Consider the following 20,636-nt stretch of genomic DNA (forward strand, 5'->3'; position numbering starts at 1 on the left):
TTGAATATTAAACAGTGTGAACTTGGTGACATACCAAGACTGTCTTTGCTTTTTATTCATTACTGCCTTAAAAACACACTGATCTTCTCAAACCTCTTGATACCATCTGGAGAGAAGTCTCTTGAACACATTCAACTCTAAGAATAGGTCTCCTTTGGTTATTAAGCCTCATTTTCTGTTATAAAGAAATCTTGTCCAATCTAAATAAAAAGTTCAATCTCATACCCTATTCAAACTCTTCCCCGATTCCCACCCGCAACTTTTTTCATCTCAGGTCAGACCTGTCCTGCAGCTCAGCTCAGCAGTGTGCTGGAGGGCTCAGCAAAAGCCAATTATTAGCATCTCCTCCAACTCTGAATTCAGTGATGTGTTGGTGGATAAAAATCGGCCATAGTGGGAGGATTTGCCCCATGGAAATTGCTTGCTGCTCTAAATCAAGGTTTTCCCCTCTGAGATAGTCAGCAGCAGACTCCTGCTCAGGGAGGCACATAGTGGGGAAAAGAGCTCCCCACACTTTCCTCTCTTTTTCTGGCTCTTTCTTGACCTGGGCAAGGGAGGGATTGAGACTCAGAGGCTAAAAGGAGAAAGTATCACTTAACCTGTGCTCTTACAGTCCGGCTGTTGATGCTGAGTGGCAGACATTCATTGCGGGCTTTCCCTTTGAGAAGGAGTATGAGTTCTTAGGAAGATCTTGCAGGATCACCACAATGCAAAGTCGTCTGGTGTGGGTGATGGGTTCCTTGGCTGACTTCTTAAGACTCTCCCCAGGTTTGACATCCTGAAGTAAAACCATAGCCCTTTGTAATGGAGTTTCCTTATTTAAAAGCCCTTCTTTTTGGATAGTGCATTCAAGTGGCCCAGGCCTGCTTCCTTCTATGGCACCATCTTGGGCTACGGGAAGACTCGGGCATCCTGCTGACAACAAAAGATGGGAGTGCAGCCTGGCCCACATCTTCCCTCTCTACTTACTGTTCTGCCATCTTCCTATAATTAAAATTCTCCAGCCCAACAGCAGGCACCAACTCTGGGCTCACATGCACCCCGGTGGGATGGGGTTCTGTCCACCTCCTGCGAACCTTCTCACTGTGATCCTGGCTGTTCTGATGGCAGCCCCAGGGTGAGCCTCAGGACCAGCATCTCAGCAGGACTCCAGCCAGGGAATGAGAGACTGATCTTGCTTCGGAGGCACTGAGGCATTGTGACTCATTGTCTTAGAGCTTGTCTTCCTTCAGTCTGGGCTGGACGGGATGTCACAGTTTCCACAACCCACCAGTCCAATGACACACAACTCAAATCCTCATCAAGTTTATTCTTCTGCTTTTATGGTGGCTCTAGGATTAGCAGTCCTGTGCACATTTAGCATATGAGGTATATGTGTGAGGAGCAGAATAGCCTTGTCATAGCCAAAATACCCAAGGGAGGCTCAACCTCAAGGCCTCCTGGACTTCAGTGCTTCAGGTTGTGGGAACGAGAAAGAAGGGCCAAATGGGGGCCAGTGGCACAGACTCCCCCAGTTGGTGTCTAGGGGTGTCTGGCAATGCCTGTGTTTTGCCCAGAAGGGGGGAGGGTGATCTTAGGGGGTTAATGGTAAACCAAATGGGTCCAACCCACGGGTGAGATGAGCAGAAGGAATGTTCAGGGATAGCAATCCTGAAGTGAGGAAAATAGAAATCTGTCCTTTTAGAGTTATTGTGGTAATAGGAGCAGCAGCAGCGGATTTTTCTGTCACCAGCAGATTGTGGGAGCCCTTGCCATGTGCCAGACAGTGGAGTAAGTGCATTATCTCATTTACAGTTCCCACCATCTCCTTGAGTCAGGTACTATCCCTACCTGTTTTCCAGATGAGGGAACCAAGACACAGCAAGCTTAAGTGACTCGCACAAGATAACACAGCTATTAAGTGGCACTTTTGAGATTTGGTCCAATGTGGTCTGGCCGCACTGGCCATGTTCTTACTGACTTACCTCAACTGCCCTCTGGGTTAGGGCTTAAAGCATATCTCTGCAGTTCACATGAGATTTGAGTTTCTAAACAATCATAACAAGTCGCTTGAAGTATAAGTGTGAGTAAATAATGATTGTCTCCATAGGCAAGGAAAGAGAATGGTAGCTAACCCCAAGTCCTACTAATAGGTCTACTATTCATGTATCCGTTCATTTATCTACTTATGTTTGTATTTATTTACGTGTCAAGGTATTTACTCATGAATATCTACTGTGTCCTTACTCTGTGTTGGGTGCTGCATGAAGCACTTCTCATACCATCTCAGGAATCACAGTCTTCTGAGGGGGCAATGATGGCACTCCCAATTTTAGAGCTAAGAAAAATACAGAGGCTATATTTTTATGTACACCCAATTCCAAATATGCTTTTAATGATAACATGATGTTCAAAGACCAGGCTTTAATTTATGCATTTTCAGTGTTGTGATTCTAGTGGGTTGTGTTGTAGGGAGGGCAGAAACTGGAAGGGCCCTCTAACAATGCTCTATTAGCACTGACAAGGTAGGAAAACCCCCTGGGAGGCTGTCTGGGAAATGAAAGGCAAGTATGATAGAAAGGCGAGTATGATAGATAGACTCAAGCTCCTGAGTCTTCGCCAAACTCTGTGGAGAGTTGCTGTGGAAGTTGGGGTAAGGTCAGTTCCCCAAGCCATCCATGTTTCTGCTAAATCAGTGTCTTCCGGGCCCAGCATGATGGAGAGAGATGCAAGGAGGTCAGACTTCTCAAGGTTCCCCGAAGTCTGCAGGCAGAGCTCTCAGCTGGCCTGGGTGCCTTTTACAAGGACTCGAGAATGCCAGGAGATGGGAAACAGACAGACTTACATGACTTCCTTTCTGCCTCCACAGTGGCATTCACGTGGAGAGACATGGCAAGTGCCCAGGATGACTGCCACTCCCAGCAGCAGGTGTCTAGATGGGAAAGGGTGCTGGGGGGACACAAGGAGGTTCCATTAGCTGAACCCCTCACTCTCTGAGCAGCTGGAGTGTCACCCAGGAAAGTGGCTCCTCCACCACCTTCCTGTTTTCCTTTCACTTCTCCCTCTCTGGTGCTTCTCTCGGCCAAGGCCTTCTCCACACCATTTTCCAGTTGTGCTCTGCATACCCCTGGACAGTCCCCAGAGTTGTCCCCATGGCTGCAAGAATGATCAGTGAAGGGAGGAAAGAGAAGATCTGAGAGGATACAGCCGTGACTGTTCATCACTTCACAGAGAAATATCATTCTTCTGTTGCACATATGGTGGGCTTTGGCCTAGGCTTTGGTTTTAAAAAAGCCTTTCATTTCCCAATGTCCTCAGTAAATCCATACCGATAACATGGGATTTTGTAACCTTTCTTAGGGCATGGTACCTGGCAGGGGCTGGGTCAATGGTAGCCATTATTAATAATGACACTGCATGGCACCAGCCCTCAAGCTAACTGGTGTTGGGGGCACAGATGCATTACTCTTGCTATCTCATGAGAAACTGTGTTAGGATTTGTCCATTCCTTTTCCTCCTTTCAGAAGGGATTGTACATCCTCCCTTGCCCTCTGGAATCTAGATTCCAAATGAAGACTCTCTTTTCCAAGGAGCAAACAGCCTGTGATAAAGATGAGACCATGGATGTCAAGGTGCTTTGTGAATTGTAAAAGGCTATAAAAATATGTGGTGTTGTTACCCTTATGGTATTTTTACGAGGAAATAGAGTCATAATGAGCACTACTAGTGGGAATTTGGAAGAATTCCCAGAGCAGACAGACTAGAGTTCTCAAAAAGAGCATATGTTCCCCAAGCACTTAGCCCTGGGGCATGGAAGGAAATACTAGGAAGCCTGTGTGACAGGGTCTTTCCTAAAGACAGCCTACCAAAAAACCCCAGTCAACCAGAACCATCTGCTGGTGGCTTCAATTAAATCAGGTGTCATCTTATTCTCTCTCTTTTTTTCTTTCTTTCTTTTTGGTTACACTTTTGATGAGAAAAGTAAATGACAAGAAAGCAAGATTACGTTAACTATTTTATTTTTGCAGGCATTTATTTTGCAAGGTTAGATTTGGAGTATGCCTTGTGGCAGTACATCCAGGGCACATTTGTAACACTGACCTTGACCTCTGGTCAGGCCATGAGGCGGGGGATGGAGGGACAGGGGAGGGGAACAAGTGGACTCAGACCCAGGAGGGGTCCTCGGAGCAACACAAACATGCAGGAAGGTGACTTGAGTGCAGTGACGCCAAGTGACATAGGGGAGGTACAGGGCAACCAGGGAAGTTAGAGGAGCGGTTTCCTCCTGGCTGGGGGACAGCAGAGTGAAGCAACCCTGCATTTATAGGAGTCCTGACTAAAAACTATTTCCATCAGTGCCATTAGCAGCCCTGGGCAAAACTGGGAAATGAAAAAAGTTGTTTATATTTTTAAAATCATTTTCCCCTCTTTTTTTGTCCACAAACAGCAGTGCCCTGTGCTTTCTCTTCACTTCCCTTCCCAAAGTGTCCTTTGGGCACTTGCCATCACTTAATGAATTAAACAAACAAATAGCTCCCAAGTGCCTGTTCTGAGTCCTGGGCACTGCTCTTAACCCTTGGGACATAGCAGAGAATGAGACAGATGGGTTTCCCCAGTAGGAATAAGAGCTATAAAGAGAATGACTTAAGGATGTTGTTAACAGTGAGAGACAAAATCACTACTTTAGATGGGTGGTCATGACAGCCTGTACGAAGAGGGAACATTGTGAACGAAGACCAGAACACAAAGATCTAGGAGTCCAGATAGGTAGATCGATCTATCTATCTATCTATCTATCTATCTATCTATCTATCTATCTATTTATCATCTATCTATCATCTGTCTATCTATCCATCTATCTTACTTCCAAAACAAAGTGTGTGCCTGAGCTTTGGAGTCCTCCTCAGATGCTAGGCACATACCAAGTGCTCGATAAACAATACTCGTCCTCTGAGCAAGGATCAGATCAAAAACCAAAGCCACCAAGTCCTGATGGTAGAAAATCCAGCATTTCAACCTGGAGGTGAGCGGACCTGAGGGGTTTTCCCAGTGTCCCAGCAGAGCTCTCTGTGAAATGGGCACTGTCCCCTGGTCACAAAGATGTTCACCTTCCCCCGGGGCTCTCCTTTCCTCTTTTGGAAGCCTCAGGCATTTGGGTTTCTTCTCTTCCTCTTTACAGCTACCCCCAACATTTGGGGGTCTCTGCACCACCGTTTGTCAGCAAAGCCTCTGCTGCACTCCGTGCTGCTGGTCTCATAGACGTGCACAGGGCTTGCTTAGTTGTAGACAGCTGTTAAGCATTGCAGGGAAAAGAACATCAGCAACAAGCCTGGAAATGTTGTTCAGGGCCTTTCCAAAGCTTTCCTTCCCAATCCTTTTGGTAGATTTGGGAGCCTGCCTTCATTTTCTTCCTTCTGTAACTGCCCTGGCCATGCAAGGGAGATACTTTCATCTTTTTAATTTAAATTCTGGTTTTTATTAAATTGTCACTGAGGGAGATTGACAAGGGATTCAGGCTGTTCTTGACCCTGTGCTCTGAGAGGGTGGTTAAACATGCTGCTGAAAATTGCCTGCCACGTGATTCTACGGGAACAATTCACTCTTCCATTTCTCAAACCTGGTGAAAGGTCAACATTCTGTCTGGACTCTAAGCAGTCATAAAATTCACCTCTTCCTATCAGTGGGAAAATGGTGGGCAGTATTGGAGAACTATCATTAAAAACACAATCTCCCAAATCAGAACACTTTTCCACAAAGGATAGAAGGGAAAGCCAACAGCTTTACTATTGAATAAGCATTAAAGCAGAATGTGATGCACACCACAGGCCATCCCTTAAAGAAATTGCAAAGACAGAAAGAAATCTCACTCTGTTATATAGCGAAGTAGATGCAACCCATTACATTCATGTTTTCAAGATAGATTTGCTAATAATCTCCTACAGAGGTGACTGGAAGTATGCTTTGGAATTTGGAATCAGGTTATTGTTGAAGTTAGGCTCTGCTCCTCCTAAGAAACTGGAAGACTGGGCATTTTACCTTCCTTGGTAACTATATTTCAAAAAGATGACTCTCAGGTCCTGGAAGAAACATGCCTGAGTTGTGAGATTGGCAAGAGGCTGATGTAGCATTTGCCCATACTGTGGGCGTCTGGGATACGGGGTGACCAAGAGCCTTCTGGGTTAGGATATAGGTCCCATGGACACAAACTCTGGAAGTGGGGCTGCTGGGTGAGACAGCTCATCTTCCCAACCTTGCCCCGAGTTCAAGTCTTGAGTGCTCTCAGAATTCTGATTGTGAAGTCCCAACTAGTAATACATTATTCCTTTTTAGTACTACTTCTAGAAAACATATTAAATAGATATTATCTGCTTTATGTGTTAAATGAAGTTGACCAAATTTTTTTCCTCCTCAGTCTTCTCCAACTTAGGAGAAAAATCTGAGGACAGTGGCTCCCAGGCACCTTGCTTCTTTTACCTACACAGGACTAGACAAATAGGCTGTGCCCTGAGTCTCAGATGGGCATCTCTGAGTACCTGCAATTTGAAGAACAGGAATCTGGATCTGGATTCCGTCTCTTCTCTTGCTAGTGGGGTAATTAATCTGTTGGGGCTTCACTGTACTATCTGCCAAAAAGGATAATAACTGTTCTGCCCCTCACATCTTCCCCATATTTGCCCAGGTAATTCCTATTCATTGTGTATTCTCTTAGAACACCCCACACTTCTTTCTCAGCTCATTGCACCTGTAGCTATTAGCATGTCTGTTTTGCCATACTATAAGGACGAAGACAGAGACTATTTTATTCAGTTTGTCATTAGGGACTGCCTACAAAGGGATTTTTTAAAAATTTGTGGAATGTTTGAGTAACCTGCCTGTATGGGTGGTCATAAAGATAGAAGGCTGTAAACAGAAATAAGGCTCCTGGCACAAGGTCCATCATCTTTGCCCTTCTAGGGAGGCTAAAATCCATGAAGGAGGTTTCTTTCAGGTGAATAGCCTCTGAGCCTTACCTCACCCTCCACTATTGACTTTATTCTTTAGATTATGACCATGCTAAGACATGGGTTTCCCCAAAAATGTTTGGCACCGAATCAAAACTTGGATCTAGCCAGGAAATTGGCCCTCTTCTTTGGGAACATGTTTTCAGCCAGGAGCTGGGGGAAGAAATGGGTTCCTCCCTATTCACTCAGTAGCCAAACAATCCAATTAAAATCCTCTCTGGGAGCATTTCATTTATTCAAAGTTTTATTCCATTTTGAAAGGGAGAAAGGAAGGGCACCATGAGAGTTTGTTGAGTTCTTTTTTTTTTTTTTAATTTTTTATTATGTTATGTTGGTTATCATACAGTACATCATTAGTATTTTTTAAGCTTTTTTATTATTTTATGTAAGTCACCATACAACACATCCTTAGTTTTTGATGTAGTGTTCCATGATTCATTGTTTGCATATAACACCCAGTGCTCCATGCAATAGGTGCCCTCCTTAATACCCATCACCGGCCTATCCCAATCCCCCACTTCCCTCCCCTCTAAAGCCCTCAGTTTGTTTCCCAGTGTCCATAGTCTCTCGTGGTTCATTCCCCCTTCTGCTTACCCCCCTTCATTCTTCTCTTCCTTCTCTTACTGATCTCCCTGCTATTTCTTATGTTCCACAAATGAGTGAAACCATATGATAATTATCTTTCTCTGCTTGACTTATCTCACTTAGCATAATCTCCTCCAGTCCCGTCCATGTTGCTGCAAATCGTTCTTTCTGATGGCTGAGTAATATTCCATTGTATATATGAATCATATCTTCTTTATCCATTCATCTGTCAAAGGGCATCTCGGTTCCTTCCACAGTTTAACTATTGTGGACAGTGCTGTTATGAACATTGGGGTGCATATGGCCCTTCCTTCACTACATCTGTATCTTTGAGGTAAATACCCAGTAGTGCAATTGCTGGATCATAGGGTAGCTCTAATTTTAACTTTTTAAGGGATCTCTGCACTGTTTTCCAAAGTGGCTGTACCCACTTGCATTCCCACCAACAGTGTAAGAGGGTTCCCCTTTCTCCACATCCTCTCCAACATTTGTTGTTTCCTGCCTTGTCAATTTTTTCCATTCTAACTGGTGTAAGGTGGTATCTCAATATGGTTTTGATTTGAATTTCCCTGATAGCTAATGATTTTGAACATTTTTTCATGTGTCTGTTAGCCATTTTTACATCTTCATTGGAAAAGTGTCTGTTCATATCTTCTGCCCATTTTATGATTTGCTTATTTTCTTCTCGTGTATTGACTTTGAGAAGTTATTTGTAGATCTTGGATACTAGTCTTTTATCTGTAGTGTCATTTGCAAATATCTTCTCCCATTCTGTGGGCTGCCTCTTTGTTTTGATGACTATTTCCTTTGCTGTGCAGAAACTAGTTTCTAGAATATAGATCCTTTACATCTCTGGTTAAGTTAATTCCGAGATAACGTATGATTTTTGGTGCATTGTAAGTGGAATGGATTCCCTAATTTCTCTTTCTTCAGTCTCACTGTTTGTGTATAGAAATGCAACTGATTTCTGAGCATTGATTTTGTATCCCACCACATTACTGAATTGCTCTATAACATCTAGTAGTTTGGGGGTGGAGTCCTTGGGTTTTCCATATAGAGTATCATGTCATCTGCAAAGAGAGACAGTTTGACTTCTTTTTTGCCAATTTGGATACCTTTTATCCCTTTTTGTTGTCTGATTGCTGTTGCAAGGACTTCTAGTACTATGTTGAATAATAATGGCAAGAGTGGGCGTCCTTGTCATGGTCCTAATCTTAAGGGAAAGGCTTCTAGCTTTTCCCCATTGAGAATGATATTTGCTGTAGGCTTTTCATAGATGGTTTTTATGAGACTGAGGAATGTACCCTCTATCCCTACACTCTGAAGGGTTTTAATCAGGAAAGGATGCTGTATTTTGTAAAATGCTTTTTCTGCATCTATTGAGAGAATCATATGATTTTTGGCTTTTTTCTTGTTGATAAAAATCTATGACACTGATAGATTTGTGAATGTTGAACCATCCTTGCATCCCAGGGATGAATCCCACTTGGTCATGATGGATAATCCTTTTAATGTACTGTTGGATCCTATTAGCTAGGATCTTGTTGAGAATTTTGGCATCCATATTCATCAGGGATATTGGTCTATAATTCTTTTTGATGGGGTCTTTGCCTGGTTTGGGGATCAAGGTAATACTGGCCTCATAGAATGAGTTTGGTAGTTTTCCTTCTGTTTCCATTTTTTGAAACAGCTTCAGGGGAATAGTTATTATTTCTTCTTTGAATGTTTGGTAGAATTCCCTGGGGAATCCGTCAGGCCCTGGACTCTTGTTTTTGGGGAGGTTTTTGATCACTGCTTCAATCTCTTCATTATTAATTGGTCTGTTTAAATAATCAATTTCTTCCTGTTTCAGTCTTGGTAGTTTATAGGTTTCCAAGAAGGCATCCATTCCTTCCAGGTTGTTTAATTTATTGCATAAAGCTGTTGATAAAAGTTTCTAATGATCCTTCCTATTTCATTGGTGTTGGTTATGATCTCTCTCCTTTCATTCATAATTTTATTAATTTGGGTCCTTTCTCTATTCTTTTGAGTAAGTCTGGCCAGTGGCTCATCGATCTTATTTATTCTTTCAAAGGGCAAGCTTCTAGTTCTGTTGATCTGCTCTACTGTGCTCCTTGTTTCTAATTCATTGATCTCTGCTCTAATCTTGATCACCTGCCTTCTCGTGCATGGGTTAGGCCTATTCTTCTGTCCTAGCTCCAGCTTCTTGAGGTGAGAATATAAAAACTGCATTTTAGTTTTTTCTATTCTTTTGAGTGAGGCTTGGATGGCTATGTATTTTCCCTTTAGTACCACCTTTGCAGTGTCCCACAGGTTTTGGACCAATGTGTTTTCATTCTCATTGGTCTCCAGAAATTGTTTAAACTGATTTTTAATTTCCTGGTTTACCCAATCATTTTTGAGCAGGATGGTTCTTAGTTTCCAAGTGTTTGAGTTTCTTCCAAATTTTTCCTTGTGATTGAAGCTCTTGTTTCTTTGTTGATTTTCTGCTTAGGTGATCTGTCTGTTCCTGAAAGCAGAGTGTTGAGGTCCCCTGCTATTAACGTATTCTTATCTATATGTCTCTTTATTCTGGTTAAGAGTTGGCTTGTGTATCTAGCTGTTCCTCTGTTGGGGGCATAGATAATTATAATTGTCAGATCTTCTTGTTGGATACACCCTTTAAGAATAATATAGTATCCTTCTGTATCTCTAACTACAGTCTTTAGTTTAAAATCTAATCTGTCTGTGAATTGCTACCCCAGCTTTCTTTTGAGGTCCATTGGCATGAAAAATGGTTTTCCATCCCTTCACTTTCAGTCTGGATGTATCTTCAGGTTCAAAATGAGTCTATTTTAGACAGCAAATGAATGGGTCATGTCTTTTTAATCGATCTGCAACCCTGTGGCATTTATGGGAGCATTTAGGCCATTCACATTAAGAGTGATTATTGAGAGATATGATTTTAATGTTGTCATGTTGCCTGTGAAGTCTTTGTTTCTATAGATTGTAAATTTCTGTTCTGCATCACTCTTGGGGTCTTTTTACTTTTATGGAACCCCCCCCCCTTTATATTTCTTGCAGGGCTGGCGTGGTGGTCACATATTCTTTCAATTTCTGCCGGTCTTGGAATGTCCTTGTCTCTCCATCCATTCTCAATGACAACCTTGCTGGATAAAGTATCCTTGGCTGCATGTTCTTCTCACCTAGTGCTCTGAATATGTCTTGCCAGCTTTTCTGGCTTGCCAGGTTTCTGTAGACAGGTCTGACATTATTCTGATGTTCCTTCCTCTGTACATGAGGAATCTCTTCCCCCTCGCTGCTTTCAAGAATATTTCCTTGGATCTAAGATTTGTGAATTGTACTATTATATTCCATGGTGTCAGTCTGTTCTCATTGATCTTGGGAGGGGTCCTCTCTGCCTTTTGGACACGAATGCTTGTTTCCTTCACCAGATTAGGGAAGTTCTCAGCTACATTTTGCTCAAATATCTCTTCTAGACCTCTCTCTTTCTCCACCCCCTCGGGGATGCTGATGATTCTGACATTGGAATGTTTCATTTAGTCAGTAATCTTTTTTTCTTGAAAGTGGAGTTGTTTAAGCCATGCTTCTTCTCTTTTCTTCTTTTCTATCATCTCATCCTCTAATTTACTAATTTTTTCTTTTCTGCCTCATTTACCCTGGCCGTCAGAGCATCTGGTTTAGACTGAATTTTAGCATTTAGCATTCTTAATTTCTGCCAGATTTTTTCTCATTTCAGCCCTTAGAGATTCTATATTTTCGTTAATATTTTTTTCAAGCCTACACATCATCTTGACCGTTGTTACTCTGAACTCCATTTCTGGCAATTTGGTTATATCCATATCCATCAGTTCTGTGGCAAAGGCCACAGTCTCTGTGTCCTTTCTTTGCTGAGGGTTTCTCCTCCTCGTCATTCTGATGAGGAGAGGTTGCAGGGATGCACAGAGCCCAAATTATTGACCAGGACCCAGGCAGTGTGCACTTGTTTTATAGGGACCTTAGGGATATGGGCTTCTTGTTTTTTCAGCCTGCCTTCTGGGGAAGGGGCCTGCTGCACTGATACTCAGGCAACCCTGTTTGGGTAGAGTTGCCCTGCCTCTGTGGGGAGGGAGGGATGGGCACAGCGTGAACTGGTTTTTCCAGGCTTGTTCTCTGGCAGCTTTCCCTGGGGGCTTTCTGTGACTCTTTAGAGGGTCAGAGCAGCAGTGATCCTATCAAACCTCTGTCTCAGAACAGAGCGATCGCAGTCTGCTCTCCACTGAGCTCTCTTGGCCACTCTAACTCCATTTCTGTCAGTGCTGCTAAAAAAACCCCCAGCATCTCGGGTTGTGTGCCCCACAGCCATTCTCCCAGTCCTCACTCCCAGGGCTGGCAGGTCTCCGCCCTTTGTGCTTCTAACACCGCCAGCTGCCCCTGGGTCCTGCTCACACTCCGGAGCTCCCGGTTTCAGTCTGGTTCACAAGCACTCTGAAGTTCCAGTTTCCAGTCTGGTTGCATGCGTGCTCCTGAGCTCCTGGTTTCAGACTGGTTTGAGTGCGTGCTCCAGAACTCCTGGCTCAGTCTGGTTTCCTGGCAGCTACCAGTCCCGAGTCCAGCCCGCTCCCCAGTGCAGGAGGCTACTGCTTCCTGGCGCCCCAGCTTGGCGGCTCCCTCCCCCTTCCGTTTATCTTCTGATATCTGTGCACAGATTCACAGCTCCCCACTTCGTACCTCAATACCCAGCACTGGAGATGTTCATTTGTAGAGATCCAGATGCATCTTCCTACATCTCAGGCTGATTTCGTGGGTGTTCAGTATGGTCTGGTAGATATCCAGCTCGATTCAGGGGACCAGCTGAAATAGGGTCCCCTACTCTTCCGCCACCTTTTTTCCTCCAGTTCGTTGTGTTCTTTTCTCTGTCTCCAAGGCTTCCCTGTCTGAGATTGCTTCAATCCACCCCCACCTTGTGGGGCAGTAAGAGGAAATCTCAGTGGAGTGAGTGACACTTCTAGTAGCCCCAAAGAACCACATTTCCACCATGAGATTTAGTAATTGGAAACACTTTCTGATCATTCTGATACTGAAAACTGTTGGCTAGCTTCCTTCAAGCTACAGGTAAATGCACCTTCACTTTAAATGGTAGGATGATGAATTCTGGCAAAGACACTGTTGGTCCCACAGGATGTTCGAGGCTTCAAAAGAACAGATGAACATTTGCATAACTTTCCATGTGAAGACAGCAGCCACTGCCTTCTTTTAATTTATTCCCCCCCCCCGGGAGTAAATATCTCTTGGTGACTCTTGGTCAGACAGACAGTGAAGGTTGAGCAAAATAATTTAGGAATCTGGAGAGAAAAAAAAGTCCAAAGGTTCTGAAGGTGAAGGGGAAATCAACATCTAGATAGAACTTTTCCACTCCTAAACTTAGATAAATAAATAGCATAGAAATGGAAGATTTTCATCGTAGACTTTTTCAAATGACATCAGCATATTTGAATTTGCTGAATTGTCTCTCTTTGGTATAACACTGTTTGTTACAGGCTGCATGTTGTGTCTCCTCCAAATTCGTATGTTGAAATCTAGTCCCCAGTATGGTGGTAACTGGAGGTGGGACCCTTGGGAGGTGAGTAGGTCAGGAGGGTGGAGCCCTAAAGAATGGAATTAGTGCCCTCATAAGAAAAGACCAGAGGGCTAGCTTGCTCTTTTTCTGCCTTGTGACAGATACAGTGAGAAGTCAGCAGTCTGCAACCTTCAAGAGGGTTCTCCTCACCAGCACCCAACCATGCTGGCACCCTGATCTCAGACTTTCAGCTCCAGATCTGTGAAAAATACATTTTTATTGATAAGCCACCCAATCTGTGATACTTTGCTTTAGCAGCTGGAACTAAGACAATATTCCCTTGCCTATTTAATTAAAAATGAAGCTATAATAATAAGTCTTTAATTACTTGAAGAGATATTGCTGATGATCTTTCCTATTTTCTTGTTATGGAAATTAGTTCAGATTTTTAAAATAGAATAATTAATCAAAAGAATATTGGGATAGGCCAGTGATGGGTATTAAGGAGAGCACATACTGCATGGTGCACTGGGTGTTATATGCAAGTAATGAATCATGGAACATTGCATCAAGAACTGGGGATGTACTGTATGGTGACTAATATAACAAAATAAATATTATTAAAAAAAAAGAATATTCCACAATTTTGGCCACTGGGTCTGTTCAAATGATTTTTGGGGGGAGGAGGAATATTATACACTAACCTTATCTTGGAAAATTTCAATATATTATTATCTCACAATCAATACAATAATTCTGTTAACAGAGCCATGCAAATATTAATGACCAAAATTTGCATAGTATTTAGTCATTTAGAATGTTATTATATACACCCCTCTCAGCAACACTGTAAGAAAAATATTACATATTGAGGAAGTAATAATAGTAAAGAGTAAAAAGAAGAGAAGGAGGCAATGACTTGCCCAAGATCATACAACTGAGGGCATAGCTGGGATATAAACCCCTTTCTTCTGACTCCAAATGTAATGCTTTTTCTGTTGTGTTTACCTTTTTAGGAATTAAGGTTAGGGATGCCTGGGTGGCTCAGTCAGTTAAGTGTCTGCCTTCAGCTCAGGTCATTATCCCAGGGTCCTGGGATCTAGCCCCATGTCAGGCTCCCTGATCGGCAGGGAGTCTGCTTCTCCCTCTCCCTCTGCCTGCTGCTCTGCCTTCTTGTGCTCTCTCTCTATCCGTCAAATAAATAAAATAAAATCTTAAAAAAAAATTAAGGTTAAATGGCTGAGTATGACTCCAAAGGGGAATTGTGAATTGTGGAGTTGCAAAGAACCTTAGGGATCGCCTAGCCAAAATTCCCTTAGAAAGATAAACAGAATTGCTACTGGCACCCAGACCATTTAGTGGGAAAGCCCAGTCTTAAGACACAACTTCTGACATCTGGTTTAGTGTTCTTCCTTACTGCACTGCCCCCCTGCTCCCACACAGCACATGGTAATACATGTATGTATGTGTTTATTATCTCTTTGTACTCTTGCTTATTTTCCTTCTTGGTTGGTTATCTTCTAGGGAACCAAGAGGACATTTTCCAATATACGAGAAGGCCTAGAAAATTGTCACTTTATGTTTTAGAATGCTACAGACTTAGGTTTTAAGTTGGGACAAGCATGGTTTTCCTGTTTTGGCTAAAACAGTGAGGTACTAGCACTTTAATTCTCATAAATGAGATACTTTATTCCTGCCCTTTCTTCCTCCTGTATCCCTCCTCAACCTTTTAACTTTTATTCTGCTGAGATTTCCAGTATTGTCACATAAATTGTACAGAGTGCTGGATGTGAGGCAGTAGATATTGTTGTAAAAATAAGAAAAAATATGGAAAACTGACCAATTTGTGGGGCAAATAAACACTGAAATGCTTTCTGTTTTTGTTTGTTTGGTGGTTCGATCAGTTTGAATCCACTCCAATGCTGTCCATGACCTTCTTTTCCCAGCCAGGTGAGTCAGTAAATTAGTCAAGCTAAGAACATTGATTTATTGGAGGGGGCATGTTTCAGTAGGAGTTTGGATTTAGAAATTGTTGCTACCCTGTACTGTCACCAAACACCATGTAAATGATTTAGCCGGGTCCTGCAGATATTTCAAGACAGGTAGAAGATGAGGTAGTAGTTTCTATCATAGGTCAGGGACCCTTGAGGCTGAAGAGTTACTGAAAATTGCTAACCTTGTCATGGACTGACAAAATGGTGGTCACACATCAATACGATGGGCTCTCAATGTATTCCGGCAGCTTTGCACTACCCCAGCATCTTGGGTAAGAATTCTTCTACGTTGAGGATTGCTGACCCCTGGGCCTTTGTGGTTCTACTCAGGGAAGTATAGAGCTATAGCCTGGAAACAGTCCATTTAGAGAATGAATCGGGAGAGATTCATCGGGGTGCAGCTGGTGAGAGACAAGGACATAGAAACAACACCTTAGGTCAAGTTTGGAGAAAGTTCAGGGGACGTTAGACGATCGGACTAGGATATGAAGGAACTGAGGAAAAAGCAGAGGCAGAGGATCTTAAGACGGTTTGCTATGTGTGATCAATGACCCTCTTTTTGACTCCTCTCCTGGAGGCTATAGATATTATTTAAACTGTTTTTAACAGGTTTTTGTTTTTTTTATTTTTCAGGATGCTTATGTTTGAATCTAATGTTGTCCTTGAATGGGCCACTAAATATACAGGTCATGACATACCCAATCACTTTTTCATTGAAGTAGAGTTGACACAAGGTGTTATATTTGTTTCGGGTATCACACTCCCTATGCTGTGCCTTTTTCCTCATGATTTATTCATTTTATAACTGGAAACCAGTGCCTCCCACCCCCCCTTCACCCATTTTGCCCAGCCCCTGATCCTCCTCCCTTCTGGCAACCATTTTCTGTATTTATGACTGTTTATTTTTGTGTTTTGGTTTTTTTTTTTTTTTAGATTCCACATATAAGTGAAGTCATGTGATGACTTGTCTTTATCTAAATTATTTCACTTCACATTATACCCTTTAGATCCATCCATGGTGTCACAAATGACAAGAGCTCATTCTTTTTTATGGCTGAGTAATATTCCAGTGTGTACATCCAACAATTCCTTATTGATTCATCTATCGGTGGGCACTTGAGTTGCTTCCATACCTTGGCTGTTGTAAGTAATGCTGTAATAAACATGGTACAAATATCTTTTTGAATTAATGTTTCTTTTTCTTCAGGTAAATACACAGTGGTACAATTACCGGATCGTACGGTATTTCTACTTTTAATATATTGAGGAAACTCAACACTGTTTTCCATAGTGGCCATACCAGTTTATATTCCCACCAACAGTGCCGGAGTGTCCCTTTTTCCCCACATTCTCTCCAACACTTGGTATTTCTTGTCTTTTTGATTCTACCCATTCTGACCAGTGATACCTCATTGTGGTTTTTTTTTAATAATAATTTTTTATTATGTTATGTTAGTCACCATACAGTACATCCCAAGTTTTTGATGTAAAGTTCCATGATTCATTACTTGCATATAATACCCAGTGCACCATGCAATATGTGCCCTCCTTGATTTGCATTTCCCTGACAATTGGTGATGTTGAGCATCTTTTCATGTGTCTGTTGGACAGCTGTATGTTTTTTGGAAAAAAATATTTACTGAGGTCCTCTGCCCATTTTCAGATCAGATTATTCCTTGCTTTTGGTGTTGAGTTGTAGGAGTTCTTTACATATTTCTGATATATAAAGAACCCCTTATCATTGATATCATTTGCAAACTTCTTGTCCCACTTGGTAGGTTGCCTTTTTGGTTTTGGTTTTTGTTTTTTGTTTTTTTTTTTTGATGATGATTTCCTTCACTGTGCAAATCTTTTTATTTTGGTTTGGTCCCAACAGTTTATTTTTGCTTTTGTTTCCCTTGCCTGAGGGGACGTATCTAGAAAAATGTGGCTAAAGCCAATGTGAAAGAAATTACTGCCTATGTTTTCCTCTATGACTTCTCTGGTTTCAGGTCTCACATTTAGGTCTTTTATCCATTTTGAGTTTATTTTTGTGTAGGTGTAAGAAAGTCGTCCAGTTTTCCCAACACCATTTATTGAAGAGACTGTCTTTCCCCCATTATATGTTCTTGCTTATTTTGTCATATATTAACTGACAACATAAGCATGGGGTTATTTCTAGGTTCTCTATACTGTTATATCAATCTGTGTCTTTTTTTTGTGCTAGTAGCAAACTGTTTTGATTACTGCAGATTTGTAGTATATTTTGAAATCTGGGATTGTGATATTTCTAAGCTTTGTTGTTTCTCAAGATTGCTTTAACTATTAGGGGTCTTTTGTGATTCCATATACATTTTAGGATTATTCTAGTTATGTGAAAAATGTATTGGTATTTTGATAGGTATTGCAGTGAATTTGTAGATTGCTTTAGGGAGTATGGATATTTTAACCATATTAATTCTTCCACTCTATGAGCATGGAGTATCTTTCCATTTGCTTTCCATTTGTTTATGTCATCTTCTTATGTCATACATGTTTATGTATCTTTCATTAGTATTTTATAGTGATCTTTTACCTATTCAGTTAGGTCTATTCCTAGGCATTTTATTCTTTTTGGTACAACTATAAATGAGAATTTTTTCTTAATTTCTCTTTCTGCTACTTCATCATTAGTATATAGAGATGCAACAAATTCCTGTGTATTAATTTTGCATACTGCAACTTTGCTGAATTCATATATATATATATATATATATATAGACTCTTTAGTGTTTTCTATGGGTAGTATCATGTCATCTGCAAATAGTGACAGTTTAACTTCTTTCTTACCAATTCAGATGCCATTTATTTGTGATTGCTGTAGCTAGGATTTTCAGTGCTATTTTGAATAAAAAAGGTGAGAGTGGACAGCCTTGTTTTGTTTCTCGTTTTGGAGGAAAAGCTCTCAGTTTTTCACCAATGAGTATAATGTTAGTTGATCATATATGATCTTTATTATGTTATCTTCCCTCTAAACCTACTTTGTTCAGAGGTTTGTTTTTTTTTTTTTTTATTATGAACAGATGTTGAGTTTCTCAAATCTTCTTTTGGCATTGGTGGAGATGATCATGATTTTGATCCTTTGTTTTGTTAATGTGGCCTATCACATTCATTCACTTGTGAATATTGAACAATCTTGCATCCCCAGAATATATACTGCTTGATCATGGTGAATAATCCTTTAATTGTTGAATTTGGTTTGCTAATATTTTGTTGAGGATTTCTGCATCTATTTTCATCAGGAGTATTGACCTACAGCTTTCTTTTTTCATAGTGTCTTTCTCTGGTTCTGGCATCAGGGTAATGCTGGCCTTGTAGAATGTATTTGGAAGCTTTCTTTCCTCTTCTGTTTTTTTTAGAATAGCTTGTGGAGAATAGGTATGAAGTCTTCTTTAAATGATTCGTAGAATTCACCTGTGAACCCATCTTGTCCTAGACTTGGCTGTTGGGAGTCTTTTGATTATCAGTTCAATTTCATTACTAGTTGTTGGTCTGTTCATATTTTCTGTTCTTCATAATTCAATTATGGAAGACTGTATGTTCCTAGGAATTTATCCATTTCTTCTAGGTTGTCCAATTTGTTGGCATATAATTACTCACAGTAGTCTTTTGTAATCCTCTGTATTTCTGTGGTGTGGTTCTCTTTCGTTTCCATTTTGTTTTGTTTGTTTAAATCTAAGTATTCTTTTTCTTTCAATGAGTCTGGCTCAAGGTTTAGTATTATTATTTTTTTTATCTTTTCAAAGAATGAGCTCTTGGTTTCATTTATCTTTCCTATTTTTAAAATTATTCTCTGTTTCATTTATTTCCACTCTAATCTTTATTATTTTTCTTCCTTCTACTAACTTTGCATTATGTTTGTTATTCTTTTTCTAGTTCCTTTAAGTGTAAGGGTAGAATATTTGAGATTCGTCTTGTTTCTTGAGGTAGGCATGTATCGCTGTAAATTTCCCTCGTAAGCGTTCATTGCTTTTGCTACATCCCAGTGATTTTAGACTGTTGTATTTTTATTTTTATTTGTCTCTATGTATTTTTTGATCCTCTTTGATTTATTGACCTATTGGTTGGTTAACCCCCACATATTTGTGGGATTTGCCATTTTTTTCTTGTGATTGATTTCTAGTTTTATACTGTTGTGGTCTGAACAGATGCATGATATGACTTCCATCTTCCTAGATCTACGAGACTTGTTTTGTGGGATAATATGTCATCTATCCTGGGTGATGTTTCATGTGTACCTGAAAAAAATTCATATTTTATTGTTTTTGGATGGAATGTTCCATGTGGTCCAATGTGTCTTTCAAAGGCATAGTTTCTTTATTGCTTTTCTGCCTGGATGATCTATCCATTGATGTAAATGGGGTGTTCATGTACCCTACTATTATTGTATTACCACCAACTAATCCCTTTATGTCCATTTATATTTTCTTTATGTATTTATGCTCCTATGTTGGGTCCAGATATATTTACAATTGCTATTACTCTTGTTGGATTGATCTCTCTATCATTATGTTGTGCCCTTCTTTGTCTTTTGTTAAAGTACTTTCTCCATGACTTTTTTTATTTGCATGGAATATCTTTTTCCATCTTTTCACTTTCAGTCTCAATGTGTCTTTCTGTCTGAATTGAGTCTTTTGTAGGCAACATGTAACTTTTTTTATCCATTCTTCCACCCTATGTCTTTTGATTGGAGCATTGAAAGTAATTATTGATAGGTATGTACTTGCAGCCATTTTATTGTTTTCTGGTTGTTGTTCTTCCTTTTTTCTTCTCCCGCTCTTTTTTGTTAACTCTCTGTGGTATCACACTTGTTTTTTTCTCTTTATTTTTTTGTGTATCTGTCACAGGTTTGTAGTAACCATGAAGTTTATATATAACACCCTAAATAAATAGCAGCCTGTATTAACTTGATGGTCACTTAAGAAGTTATTTCAGAATGTGTTCAAACTTTTTTATTGACTATATATATATAGTCATATTTTACATCTTTTTATAATTTTCTAATTATAGCCTTTTCTTTTCCACTTAAGAGTCCCATTTAGTGGTGATGAGCTGCTTTAGCTTTTGTTTGTGTGGGAAATTCTCTCACCTTTAATGCTGAATGATAAGTTTGCCAAATGAAGTATTCTTAGCCACAAGTTTTTTCCTTTCAGCACTTTAAATCTATTGTGCCGCTTTCTTCTGGCCTACCAAGCTTCTATTTAAAAAAAAAATCAGCCGATAGCTTTATAGGGTTTCCCTTTTATATAACTGGTTGCTTCTCTCTTGCTGCTTTCAAAATTATGTGCTGCAATGTGGACCTCCTTGGTTCATCTTGTTTGGAACTCTCTGTGCTTCTTGAAACTGGATGTGTATTTTCTTCCTTAGATTAGGGAATTTTTCTGTCCCTGCCTCTTCTGGGATTTTTTTTAAAGATTTTATTTATTTGAGAGAGAGAGAGAAGGGATCACGAGCAGTGGTAGGGACAGAGGGAGACACAGACTCCCCAATGAGCAGAGACCCTGACACAGAATTCGATCC

This window comes from Ursus americanus, chromosome 16 (genome assembly GCF_024610735.1).
Source record: "Ursus americanus isolate L20-20 chromosome 16, mUrsAme1.1.p, whole genome shotgun sequence".
NCBI classification, from domain to species: domain Eukaryota; kingdom Metazoa; phylum Chordata; class Mammalia; order Carnivora; family Ursidae; genus Ursus; species Ursus americanus.